The 13144-nt window shown below is 32.3% G+C and overlaps 1 protein-coding gene across 4 annotated transcripts in view; it reads left to right on the top strand.

Annotated features, from left to right (window-relative positions):
* The first annotated feature begins 781 nt into the window (after positions 1-781).
* The window catches only part of LOC122417385 (43 kDa receptor-associated protein of the synapse homolog), a 429136-nt gene continuing 416773 nt past the window's right edge, over positions 782-13144 (top strand). The window contains exons 1-3 of one of the 4 annotated variants that reach the window (XM_043430858.1): positions 782-1027; positions 1180-1872; positions 2150-3038. The gene's annotated coding sequence lies outside the window, so the exon portion shown is untranslated. Of the gene's footprint in view, positions 1028-1179; positions 1873-2149; positions 3039-3534; positions 4012-13144 lie in introns of those variants that run through there. The other 3 variants (XM_043430859.1, XM_043430860.1, XM_043430861.1) reach the window with 3 other exon arrangements.

The following is a 13144-nucleotide window of genomic DNA, read 5'->3' on the forward strand; positions in this document are numbered from 1 at the left end:
GAATTACCATTAAATACTTGGCCTCGAATTGATATCATAAATTTTAATGTTGTACGTAACTTAAATGGAATTTTTTGTCAATTGATTTACTTTTTAAAATAAAGTAAAAAGAATGGGGCATCGGTATGAAATTTTTTTCAAATTGTTCTATTGAAATTGTTTACACTTGGTTTTATAATTTTTTTTATGGAATTTTTTTCACATTTTTCGTGATATATAAATAAATTGGAATAATGGATGAAACAGATGGACTTTAGATAGAACGATAGCGTATAATTCCGCAGAAACAACAAAAAGGCTGAACCGCTTCGCAAGCATCTTGATGAACTGTAGCGTACCATGACTGAACCTGTAGGCGATTGCTATTACTTTCAATAGAAACCCATAAAATTCAGAATCCAACAACTCATGTGAAGTTTCATGAGCTTTTATGAACATGAAATATTCAATGAACGACGTAATACTAAACAATTATCGTTTTGATAAACCTTCATCTGGGTAAATTTTGCGTCATCCAATTTTTAACCAGATATAGCACGCAGCGATGAGATACTGAAGGGTGCCAAATTACCAGCGAAGATCCACATCACCTCTTCCTATATAGTTGGATACATAGGGGTAGTTCGCAGGAGCAGCAGCAGCTCCTCCAACATCATCCCCTAACACGTAGTGGAGCAGAAACAGGGACAGAAAGAGAGATAGAGAGAAAGAGCGTAAGAGCAAGAGGGATTGCGAGAACAGGGTGGATCTGAAGGGGCTGTGTGTTGCGGACTGCTGCGGCTCGGGCGCGACAGTTTTGCTCCGACCATCGTTGGTTGAATCTCGGGCTCCGCGAACACGAAAACATTCATTTCCTCTCCTCACTCCACTGAGTCTCGTTGATTATCTCGTATAATCCCAACATTCCGCGTATATAAAAAAGTATTGATGGATTTCTGTGAAAAATAACGTGCAAAAAATACAAGGAGCCAAAGTTTATGAAAATCATTAAAAATATACAGTCCGTATAATGAACGTGCTACCAAATGTTAATGCTCAAAACTCGTTATTTTAAAATATACACTCATCCATATATATTCACAACAATTATAGGATGTGTGCATATTTATGTATAATTGAACTTGTTCTTATGATATTTCTTCCATACTATAAAATCTGGTGCTCGTAAAATGATTTCAGATGGGAATAAAGTGACACACACCCATACAATAATTTTTATCGAGTTGAGAATTTTGAGTTATATAAATTAAAGTATGTGTAAGAAACTTAAAAAAAAATATCCATCGGATTGATGTTATTGCCAATAGGACCAGACATTACAAGAATTTTTATTTCCATCTGAGCTTAATTCGTTGAATTGATTGATTGATAAACAATCGAGTTTCCAACGAAAGTTTTTAAACATTGACTGATTGTAAATTCAGGTTTAATCGGCATTTTGAAAAGAAAAAAGTCGATAAAAAAGCTTGATGATCGCTATCTTTAAATGAATAAAAACTGTATTCTCCGTGATTGGATGAAAATACACTAATAATTCTTTCGCGTCTGGAAACAACGTATTCCCCAGTATATCTCCAAAATAATTGAGATAATTGATTTAAATGAATAAGAATGTGCAACGAGGAAATATATAGCTTTTGCGAGCATTCATGGATTAATAAATTAACGTAATTAAGTTTCACATAATAAAGCGATTCATGAAGATCCATTGATCTTTCGCAGAATTTTTGGTCATGTACTTAAGACTCGAAAATAAAAGTTATTTTTCAGAAACAATATAAAACTATAGTAAATTCCAAAAACATGCTATGAGTTTTTTTCTAATTCGTGTTGACAAATGAATAAAGACATATTTTTCATCGGTCGTAAAAGGTAAAATGATGAATCGTTCGAAAATTTGGTAATAAATAAGCCGATTAACATCTTTCTGGCGAATCAATATTCCTTCCCAGGGCAGACTCATTATATCACGAATAATATATGTGTACAATCAAATATAAACGTCATAGATTCATTCATGTGGTGCGATGTTCTAGAATTTCTAAGTGAGAATTAGAGAAATTTAATTAATTTTTGCAAAAAAAAATACCAATTTTTATGATTGAAACAATAAATTATGAAAACAATCAACTGCTTTATTCGGTTTCAGTGTAATCCCCATTCGACGGAGGTGAAGTGACTTATAATATTCGAATATTCCATTGATTTTATTCCAACATCCATATCTATGTATGATAGGTATGAAATAATAGTAAATCAGGTTTGGCTTTACACTTGAATAAAACATTCATTAGTTCGAACAAGCAGTGAAAATAACGAGCGTTATGTAAAAATCATCATTACGAAATAGGGTCTTGTTTTTTATTACAAAATACGCTAGGCCCGTATCATTCAAATATTGTTCAATTCTCAACTTTTTGGAAACATTTATATCGAAAAAACTTACAAATAACTGAGAGGAAAAAACTGAAGAGTATATTAAAGGGTAAATCAAGCTGTTCCTATTAATATATATAAATATAAATATACATACACAAGACTGTGGAAGTTGCTGTGGGCCACACGGTCCTTTCGCTTGATTTAAAGGGCGGACAAGTGAACGATGTAGAATCTCAACGAAGACCTCCTTCCAAAGCAGCCCCTACAATGAGTTCAGATGTATACTCATATATCAATGCCTCCTTCAGAAAGGGTTGAGAGATAAATCACGTATTGGGGTCGTCTTATTTTTTCAGTCATAGTAACAGCCTTCGTTCAAAAACTAGAATAAAAGTAAAACGAGCAGCTTGATCCTGTTAAATAAAGTTCCGATCGATCCCGGATTGTTTCCAAATAATATCAAATGGAGAATTTAAATTGTTTGGCGCTTAATCACAGAAACCATGTAGAAATCATTTGGAAAGAAAGAACGAGCCTTGAAATAAACGAATACATGAAAGTGCGTCTAGAAATATTCAAGCCAAACCCCGAACGTTGGAAAATTTTGGAACGTGCTATACGTAACTGGTGTGTCAATTATGCTCAGGTTGTATGATAAGGTACATTTATTATTGACGCCTTTCTGTAGGGCTCTATTTTACACCCTTCACAATAGTTTTATATATACGCGTATTTTCTCATACTATCGAGGCATGAAAAGCTTTTAACGTGTCTGGAAAGGATACCCGAAGAGTATCGCAAGCAAAAGTTTCGTTTCGATGGTATGGTGAATGGTAGGGGGTGGAATCAGAGCGCTTTTTTTATGAAAATTCAAAATATTGTTTATATAATATCGTACGTATAGGCGAGTAATCAGTACCGTCCTAGGGATAAAATTGTCGAGAGAGAAACAGCGGTATTTCTTTTTAATATTTCCTTCTCTAATTTTGCCTTACCGAGGATCAGCGAAGGAACTTTGAAACGGAATACCTCTCCAAAACCAGGCTAGATTTTGCAAAATATTCAGTTTTTCTTCAGTTATGTTAGATGAGCATGGGAAGTATTTTTTTGTAATTCCATAGAATAATGTGGAGCTACCTTCAGATACATTCAAAAATATGACGAATACAATTTCGTGGTGAAAATTCATGGATGCATCGGAACGTTTTTATTAATGTTATGTGTGCTCTCTAAGGAAATTATCATGTGCATGACTCAATGCTGTTTTCATCTGGACACTCTTTGAATACCGCGTAATTATACTTATAACAATGTGTCATATACACATATTGACGGACACATATGATTAATAGTGGCATATAGTTACGATAAGGGTGCAATGCTACGGGTACGGATAAGGGTACGGTTTCTTGAAGAATTAAAGTGAACGTGCTACTAATCGAAAATTTAAAAGGAAATCGACGCACCCAGAATAATTCATCTCCACGTAATTTATGTTCAAAAATTATTGAGTGAAAATGAATCTCAACTTCGTTCTAGTTCAAATTTGCGATTTAGAAATACCGTAGTCGTCAGAAAAGAGTTTGTGTAACTGTGTGTACTTTTTTATACTCCTATTTGAACATTTTGAAGGTAAGGGGTCATTTTAGAACATGGATTGAAAGACCGACACTTTGTGGTTTAGTAGAATCTCAGTTTTTTTTCGATCGGGATGAAATTAGTGTTACGTATAAAGCTTATGAACCAGAGGTACAAGCGGAGAGCTGGAAATTATGTGGGTGGGGCCGATACAAAAAAAAAACTCGTTTAAGATACTCTGACGTAGAATATACGAGGCAAATGAAATAAAAGCTTTGGCGACATTCATTAACAGTTTTAATCGAATTTGTGTGTATCTTTACATATCAATAGAAATATACAATATATGAAAAATATCTATGTATAGCCATCATAGTAGCCTAGGTCGAAAGAATGTAGAGACATGCCTTTGTGACAAAACGAATGTCTACGTTGAGAAAAAGACATGAAAGATTATTGGAAGAGTTATTTTGAAAACCGATTCAATAAGAATACCAATTTACTTTTCTTTATCTCTGTCACAGTCCAGGTTCCAGGATTCTTTCCAAGTTGCAATTTGTCCCAGTTATACAGTATAAGAATACGCGAATATTTCAGTCCAAATAGAGGATTTTCAAGGGGTATTAACAGTGTAAAATTAAATCGAAAAATTTTCTCCAAAAATCATCAGCTTACACCCTAAAGAATGTACATCTCAAGTTGTAATGAAAATTCGAACGTTAAGTATTCAAACAAAACGTGAAAACCGATGCACGAAAACTATCCTAAAAGCCCAGTGGTAAAAAACTCGTACCCCTGTCATACTTTATTTTGAACACAAAGATGTACTATCAAAAGTAGTACTAAATGCCATCAAGCCAATATACACTGATCTTAACTACGAAGATCTTCTTGGTTTAACTCATGTCAAACCTCAAACACCGTTTACTTGGAATAATTTTTTTTTTCCGCGTTGATAGAAAAATAAAAAAAGTCTTTATCCTAGCGATTTGATTAAAAAAATCTTGTAGAGAAAACGCAGGGGAAAGTGGAGCAAAATGGAACAGCCGAAAGCGGAACGACCCCCCCCCCCCCCAAATTTAGAACATTTTTCCCCATCAGCAATCTAAAAAATTTCGTTATTCGTCTGAGACCATGATTTAAAAACTCAATACTAAAAAAAATGTATATATTGAAAATAGTTATGTTCATTGAAAATGTGGATATTTCCACCATATGTGATAATTATACATATATATTGCAAACTCATAGGGATATGGCGAACTCGTCAGAATTGCAGTTTTTTCCCGACGTTATCGCTTCTGAATCCCAACATTGCCCACGACTGAAATAGGTAAAATGTCATTTAGTGACACTAAAAATACCGCTCTAATTTTCGAATGAATTGGTTCCATTTTGATCTCAGCCGCGGTTTTTGACTCAAACTTGAATCTGAATTATTTTTGTCATAAGATTGTTATTTTTCTCGATTGAGATAAAATAGAGTGTGATGAAAACAATGCGTTTGTTCTTCTTCAATTAATAAGTTTTGTTCTTTTAATTTCTATAAAGTTTCGTTGAAATTGAACGTCAAGAAACCAAAAACTTTTAACAAAATTTAAAACAAGTAAAAAAATGAGGGAAAGTAGACACAAAAATGTTCTCCCCATTTTTTTTTTCATAAAATTCAAATTTTATTGAATTTCATCTCACATTTAAGAAAATTGGTCGATTTCGTCAAAAGAACTTTTTTTTTCGAGGATAAATTTTTTTGACGGGATATGAGAAGTAAGTGTAAAGAATCAATTTTGAACATAGCAGTAGTTAACAGAACATATGTAAATGATCCATCTAGCTTAATTGCTTTTGGTTTCCACTTTCTCCTAAGCGTACCATGAAGTTATCGTAAACAAGATGAAATTGTATAAATATCACATATGTTTGAAATATTCATTTTTTGAATGACAAAAACTATTTTACGGCTTATCTTGAGTTGATAGGTAAACTTATTGATTGAAAAAAAAATAATTCAATTTTCAATTAAAACTTTTTTTTAATATTTAGTTTTTGAGGCATATTCCCAGCCGAATAACGACATTTTGCGGATTTTCATTGGGGAAAGAATGTTCTCAATTTTCGGAAGGGGATTTTCCTTTGCCTTACACTCCCACACTTTTTAGCCGGACGTAGCTATTTTTTTAACATATTTTTCTACAGGAATTTCGTAGCCTTTCAGGAAAATTCACAAATATTTTTATTTTTTTCAAATGATCGGGATTTTTTTCCCGACCATGAAAAACCCACGAAGATCATTCATAAAGAGTGATAATTTGGGATGAGGATGGTCGATAAGAATAAACCACAGTACAATTGAGATATACCGGAAAAGAATCGTCGGAGAACATGCGCATTGTGATCATTTGAGGAAATATGAAATCTAAAATACAGTTTAGATAATGTGAAAAAAAAGCCAGAGACAAATACGTTCGTGCTCTTTGTGCAGTCGTCCCCGTAAAATCCAACTTCAATAGCTTTCTACACAATAGTCGTTATCAAAAATTGATTCAATGTAAGAAAGAAACCGTTCTAATTTTAAGAAAAAAATTACGTTTCCAAACACTATCCAACAAACCATCTCATCATTACACTTAAAAAAAACTGCTCACGTTATCCGCCACCCAAAAAACCAGATCGTGTCAGAAATCACAATGACAAATAAAAAGTAATTCAAGGAAAGAAAACGTTGTCGAAAAAATGTGTAAGTAGCTAAGCACACCATGAACAAAAAAGAATTTCAAAAAAAGTACGGATGCAAAAAATTACAATCACAAAAAATATTAACACAAAACGGTGTCATAACCAATTGTGCCCAAAAAAGTTGGGGATCACAAAAATAAAAAAAAAATAAAAATTTGTCCGTTTTACCTGTCGAATTCGTGAGTATGAAATCAAGGTAATATTAGAATTAAAGATTTAGAATTAAAAATTTGTTATAATAAATTCAACGGCCAAATTTTTATGACCCGAATTTTCGTCCCAATTTGTTTTCCTAATGTTTTATGTTTATTTTTCTTCGTGGTTGTAAAAAATGAACACATCATGAGCCTACCTCTAATTGTTTCAAATGATTGTCTTTGTCTGTGATTCATTATTTTCTGGAATGCTCAGGAGTTAATCATCAAATGATTGTTTGTTCCGGAATTTCGATAATAGACAAATTTTCTATCGTTTTTCTATTCGTGGAGAGGATTACATTTTCTAAAATTTTTATATTTATTATATATTATTACTTCCTCCGATATTTTCTTCGTGACGTGAAGGAAAAACGATGCTATTACATGCCATTACTGAGTTTATATGTCTGTCGTTTCCAGTATCCATTGCTCAATAATAGCCTTTTTTCATCGCCGAAAAAACGAAATAATTTTGTTTCATATAGGTTTATGTCAGCTTGTCGAGAATAATGAAAGAGATATATCTAACAAGCAACCTCAAGAACACGTCTTGGCTCTGTTTAAATACGGAGCTGAACATACTTTGTTGTCACCATCGATTGAAGAGAGATCGACTTATCGGTATTTTCATGTGAATTCTTATATCTGAGGAATTCTTTTATAACGTGAAAGTCAGATCCTAATTGAGAGACACGAAATAAAAGAATTATTTTGAGAACTTGTTTATCAAAAAATAGTCGAACGGAATGCCAAACGTTTTTTGATGAATAATTCGTAATAAGATGCAATTCCTGAACCATTGGGTGTTCCATGTTGACATTTCACATGAAAGTTATTAAAGAATTATGGTTATTTAAGAAGATTAATATTTGGAGGTAAAATTTGTAATTAAGGTGGCTTGAATTATGCCGAGGAAACTTTTAAAATATCAGGAAGAATTTCATATTAGCTGGATACTGTGCCAGGAGACAATATTCGGAACGGGGTGAGCTATCCCAAGAAAGTGTGATAGTTTGGACTCTATGCCGCAGAGACTATAATAGGAACACATGCAGAAATATAATAGAAAGAAGGATTGGAATAAAATAATAGGAGACCGGCCACAGCAGAACAATATCGCTTTAATATAAAATACCTTTTTTTCCATCCATTCATACTTGCTGGCACTATTTCCCATCATCCCACTGACCCCAGCTTTTCGCGGCGTTCTTTTTTTAGTGATTCGGAATCGAACCAAGGGAAAAACTTGAAAAAAAAATTTCAACCTCAAATAAGGACCACCCTAAATAAAATGTATGGAACCAGAGTATCACTAATGTTACAAGATAAAATAAAACAAATAAACATTAAAAATGTATACGAAAAAATGCACAGTTTTTAATGGATTTGAAAAATGAATAATTATTATTATCATTTCAGTGCATTAAGCTATAGAGTTCCAAAAAGTCGCAATCGATATAAAAAAAAAAAATATATGTTAACTTTCAATATTCTTTGAATTTCTGTGATTATTTTTTATCAAAGAAAGAAATTTTCAAAATAATTGGAAACGTGATGGCTCCTATAAAGAGTCTCTGTGATAAGCGAACGTATTCTGCCGGAAACTACCATCGTATCTGATTGTTGGAAGGCTTATAACTGTCTATTATCGGCGGGTTATAAACACCTTAGTGTAAACTACTCATTGAATGCGCACGCGCGCGCGCGCGCGCGCGTGTGTGTGTGTGTGTGTGTATGTGTACCTGCCCTGATGTGAACTCCTAAATATATGATATACTCCAAATCTCCGCATTTTTCCAACAACTTCAAAACCCCATAATTCATGGTTTTTATGGAAAATGTTAGCCTCCCCAGACGAAATATCACTTACTATAGTCCAATCAACAACTTCGAGAAGAAAAAAAAAATTCCATCGATTTTCGGAAAAGTAGCCAAACTGCATAATTACCCAAAATTTAATTAATTAAATTGAATGTTTCTTTATCCAACGTTCTCATTAACGAATGAATGGACTCAATAATTCATGAGTCCTCTCGCAGATATCGAAAGCATATTCTCAATTGTTGATACGACTACGTGGGCTGAAACTACGCTTGTTATCTTGTAATGATAGTAGATAAAACTATGAGATCGAACCTTAATACGAATTTGATAGAAGAAACTTCGAAGCGTATTTATTTAGCTTTGAGAAAGTGGAATTCGCGAAAAGCAATACGTGGAAAACCTTCTAAGTAAGTGACTTGTCATTACTTATCATTAGTAAACATTCAGATATAAAATAGGCAGAAACCCCTTGATTACACTTTCGGAAATAGTAATTCCCAATGTATGAGCGCTATAGGCAGCAGGACTCATACAAATTTAAACAAAAATTCTCAAGGCTACGAACAGTACAAATAATTTTTTTTTTTTATCCGTGAAGTAGGCAGAGTAAAGCGCATCAAATAGTATAATTTGATGTTAAAATGCACGCCTCAGTAGTAATTTGGGAACAAATGAATAACATATTTCCAAATTAAGAAGAAACTGCTAATTCAAATGTGAAGGACTCAATTGTATATTATTCTAAAGTGACTTGATTTTTTATGATTTTCGAATTTTCAACTCGTTCGGAACAACATATTTCGTCCACGTCAACAAACTTCATTCCGACATTTAACATTTTTTTTTATTAACGCTTCAAAAATTTTTTAGAGTAGTGCATTGTTATTTTTAGAATTTGTAGACATAAAATATTTTTCTTTATGATGTTTATGAAAATATGAATGTTTCCTCAATGATGAACGAATGCTAAGGTTCACACTTCGAGCTGTATCGTATACGTCGGTTCTTATGTATGCAGGTGATATAAATTGAAAATTCAAAAAATATCTGTCTTCATTTTATTTCTATATATTTTCAAAATTAGCTGATAAATAATAAATTCGTAAACAAAATTTAATTCAATAACTTTGTTTGCTACATATATCACTTGTCCCAAATCGGACACTGAAAAAATGACCAAACATGAAAATCCGTTGTGGCATACTTCGGGTTGTGGTACTGACTCGAGATAAAGACATTCAAAGACGAGTTTCTACAAATACGTTTATCCAAAATACTGCGTTGGCAATTGCTGCACAAGTTTCCGAACATCACCTTTGCGATATTAAACTAATTTTAGAATTAGCAGTTCTGAATGTATATAAAGATATAGAGAGATCGTCGTCGTCAAATTTGATGTTATCAGTAATATTTAAGAGGGATAAATAATTTTTTTCTTCCAATATTTTTTATTATTCTTCTTGTAGCGTAATTTTTATTTTTCACTCTCTTTCCCATTGTCTAGAACTTACTGCTGAGCTACAGTACTTTGATTCATTATTTCATGAGCAATTAAAATATTTTGACGGCGTTAAATTTTATTGCTTTCGAAGTTAAGTTTTTTCCATTTAACAACTTTTGGAAAAGTTGAGAATTTATTATTTATTAAGTTTGATGGGCATCATTAAGATGATCAAATTTTAAATAATTGTGGTTTAATTGTCGATTTCACTTCAACTGAACTCAAATTTTTCTAGCTTTATTGTGAGCAAAAGTATTTTTGCAAGATTGCCTTTTATAATAAACTCCAATTAACAACTTATTGTTGGATGTTGGGATGAAACACAAAATTTTTGTACTTGGCAAGGTACGAACAGATAAGTTCCTGGAGAAACTTCTAGATTAGTTGAAGTCATATGTACCTTTGCATGGAATTTTTTCAATTGTATTACTGTAACTCTACTTTGACTTAATTCAACGATTCTTCGCCAATCGACGTATTTGAGTAATAATAGTTCTAAAGTTTTTTTGCATGGAATCATTTTGTGGAATTCAGCTTTAATTTTTCCAGTAATGCTTCTTTTTGTGATTCCCAACTTTGCTACTACATAGATTATATCTTAAATCAATACAATGTTACCATTATTTTTTGAAGCCTTTTTTCTGGTAGGAAAATGTGAAAATACGTGAGCAAAATTGGTCCTCCTAAAAATCTCCATTTTCCTTATACCGTGTTTTCGCTTGCTGTATATGATTTTTAGCATTCGTAACTACAGTTATTAAATCCTTTGAGGTTTTTAATTTGAAGATTTATGATAATACGATGCTTATAATGGGTTAGAAACACATGGTTTGTGAAAGTCAACATTATACGCGTATTAAAACCAACGATAGAAATGATTAAATGCGGTCTGAACATGATGTATAGAACGGAAATGTCTAAGGATTTACTCACAATCAGAAGATTCATGATAAGTAGCTAGAAAATCGATGCTTCAATCATATCACGCGTGATGCATAGTAAAACGAATAAGTGCATAATATGTAGATTTAATAAAATATCTGAAATGGAATAATTAATTGCAGTAAAATTCGTAAAATTCGAACATAATCATTCATACTGTCCACAAGTGGTATATAAATAACTTTATTTAAAACAATATTTTGACATAGTTTAACATCTATGCTTTTAGAAGCTAGAACAGACTCTTTAACTACGCGACAATTTCAGAGATACATTTGCTTTTTGGTTAAAGTTTTTGTCTGAATGTTACGTCATGACGAAAGAAATGATGGAACTGTTCTCAAAACTGTCATATGTTGCACTTTTGAACAAATCAATTGCCAGAGTTATAAAATTGTCAGGCAGAAATTGTGATTTCTGATATTTTTTTTTCATCTCATATCATTAAAAAATAGTTTGGAAAAATTTTTAAGACAGATAAGGTTTTGAACACGTTAATGATGTCATGCTTTCTTGTCTCAAATTTAGTCAAGAATCTTCAAATAGTTATGACGTAAGGACAATCGCTAAATTGAAAAATGTAGTTTTGAGAACGATGTTTCATCACGAAAAGTCTGCGGAACAAATATTTATCAGCCTTTCAATGATTCTAGCTTCGAATACCAAACCGTTTCCGTCATGCAGATCTCTGATCCTTCGTGCCTTTTCGTGATAGGAAGCTCCGCTGTTGCTGTCGATACTTCAAGCTAATCTAGTGGCGTAATTTTTGCGTTGTAATCCCATTATGATATCTAGTATGGGCGTGATTTTCAAAACTGATATATATTTTTCGTTGATATTTTCGTTTTAAATGAAGTCTTTTTAAGAGGCATTTCAGTACAGGATTTATGTCCTTTGGAGTAAGAATTCAAACCGTGATGTTATAGTTTCTAATGGCACTTTGTATATACCAATATGCCTATACCTAAACGTTTCTCGTATATAAATCGAGAAAATATGGTTATGGAGAAATGAATCAAACGGAAGGAGAGATTGATCAAAATTGTCAAAATTTGTCGCAATAACTGGTGTTTTTTGTCAATCTTTACAAATGTCTGCTGTTCATAACACTGATGGACCATATTCTGTTTAGAGATTTTAATCGATAGCACGCTATTACCACAAACTGACCAATATAGCCTTTTCACATCATCGAAGCTGTTTCTGTTCCCTTGAACAGCCGAACCATTGTGTTTAGAAAGAATAGATTATGAAAGTTGAGCAGCCCCGAAGGAATCGCACCACTATGGATGCGGTGTCGTAGAGACTTGGAAAGTTATGTCACGTTTAAAACTATAACTTTCGATCAGCTACGGACTTTAGTTCCAAAGTCTAATCCAATATTCATTAGTGATTTTATTGATATTTTAAGGAAAAAATCAATTTTTGGAAGGTCTTGAATTCCGGAACAATAAATCGTGTATACAATTTTCTATTCATCTCATCCTGAAAAAACTAACTCCAAATGATCGTTTGGTGTATCAGGTTTAATTGAATAAATTATGTCATACGATACTAATTATGAGTAATTTTTTATTACTTCAAAATTCGAAAAATAGAAAAAACGTCAATATATACAGCAATTTAAAATCTAACTCTTATAGGGTGATAATTCCATGTCAAATCAACCAATAGTTGGAATTAAATGATTTTTTCTCAAAAGTTTCCTTTTGTATAAAACAAAGTCTTACGAAAGGAAAAATTTTTTTCAAAGGTTATTGCAAAATTCCAAATCTTACAATTTTACGAATTTTTCAAGATTTTTTAAAAATATAATATCTTGAATACTATTTTAGTGAGAAAAATGAGTATGAGCCTATTTCGGAGAGGGCATTTGGAGTTATGAAAAAATATATTTTGCAAAATGTTAAAAAAAAATAATAATAAATTCGCAAAATTTTGAAAGTTGGAAAATCGTAACAATCAAAGTTTCGTATTAAATTGTTTC

The sequence above is a fragment of the Venturia canescens genome, chromosome 10 (genome assembly GCF_019457755.1).
Source record: "Venturia canescens isolate UGA chromosome 10, ASM1945775v1, whole genome shotgun sequence".
NCBI lineage: Eukaryota > Metazoa > Arthropoda > Insecta > Hymenoptera > Ichneumonidae > Venturia > Venturia canescens.